Below are 1,737 nucleotides of genomic sequence, written 5' to 3'. Positions count from 1 at the left end.
AGTAGCGTAAAAGGAGGGGTTGGCGGGAGGTGGGACACAATGCAGATAGCCCAGTTAGCCAATGTGCGGGAGCACTGGTTGGTCGGGCCAATTGAGGTAGTATGTACATGGATGTATGAATCCAAACCCTCCAATCAAGTCAAAGCCCAAACCTATGACATCATGACTGTCAAGCAGAATAGTTGGCCACCCATTRGTTGACCATCCGAGGAAGAGCCGTAGGGGTGAGAGGTCGCGGTGGGGCTGAAGCCAGGTCCTCTGTTTGTCTGGTACAAGGTGTCATCAGAAACAGATGGAGCACAATTACACTCTCGGGTGACAGAGTGCATGTGGCTACACTAAGTAACAGTAAATAGCTGGAATGTGTTGTAATAACAAGATAGGAGCGAATATCAACACAAAACAAATACAGTGTGAGAACCATGAGCAGACAAGACAGAAGCTCTGGCCCTGAACCAATAATGAGAAAGGAAATGCTATTATTGTTTTGTTTCCACAAATTAGTAAATGTGGGAAAAATGGCAACAAATCAAAGCAATACAATTGACATACAGWATAAGCAATTCATAATATTTCTAAATGGTTGTACACTACAGCTCTAAGAAAATATGGGTTGTCCTAGGCAAGCTCTAATCTTCACAGCAAAATGATATGAACATTTCCACACTCTTGTGGAGTAATGGAATTTAGATTTCAAGAAAATGTAATCCATTCTTATCATTTAAAAACAATATGAAATTGGCTGAAATGTTCATATTCCTAAAGCTTCCTTCTTAAAATGCAAATGAGTTGCTAGCCAGGGTTCCTACTGCTGCTTAAATGTTAGAAATAGATTTACTCTCACAGCCATGGTGGGGGTGGGGGAGGGGACAAAACCTAAATGATACATGAACTCCCTCCTCATCCTTCATGTCTGTGCTCTCTGTTCCATGAACCAAGGGGAGAGCTGTTTCCCCATTACTCCACTCATGATGCCTCAGAATGGGAACCCTGCATGGTGCCATTATAGGGTCCATTTATGATAGGTGGKGATGGGTTGTTGTAAAAGCACTCCTTAAAAAGCTATGCCAGTTCCCATGCAGTGCTATTACACGCCGACCTTGGCTGCCTGCGGATTCTCGACCCCAAACTGGGAACCCGCAGCACAGGGTGATTAGACTGGACCACATCTCTGGAGACTGACCGCAGCCAGAGCTAAGAGTACATTTTACAAGGGAACGGAGAAGCACATTTTGTGTGTGTGCGCACGCGTGTGTGCGCGTGTGTGTGTGTGCATGCCTGTATGTTCGAACTAACTACAGTATCTACAATCTTTCTACCCAAAATTGTGGCCCTGTCATAAGGCTGTGTTAAGGCACATGGACAAGAGGTGTTATAATTAAGCAATAAGGCCCGAGGAGGTGTGGTACATGGCCAATATTCCACGGCTAAGGGCTGTTCTTATGCACGACGCATCGCGGAGTGCCTGGACACAGCCCTTAGCTGTGGTATATTGGCCATATATCACAAACCACCGAGGTGCCTTATTGCTATTGATGAACTGGTTACCAACATAATTAGAGCAGTAATAATAAATGTTTTGTCATACCCATGGTATACGGTCTGATATACCACGGCTTTCAGCCARTCAGCATTCAGGGCTCGAACCACCCAGTTTATAATGATGAATGACAATGTCATATCCTGTCTCAGTGACTGATGGGAAAGGGAAGAGACATAGAGGAGGCCCCGGGAACA

The sequence above is a fragment of the Salvelinus sp. IW2-2015 genome, linkage group LG23 (genome assembly GCF_002910315.2).
Source record: "Salvelinus sp. IW2-2015 linkage group LG23, ASM291031v2, whole genome shotgun sequence".
Lineage (NCBI taxonomy): Eukaryota > Metazoa > Chordata > Actinopteri > Salmoniformes > Salmonidae > Salvelinus > Salvelinus sp. IW2-2015.
This window is presented reverse-complemented; position numbering follows the sequence as displayed.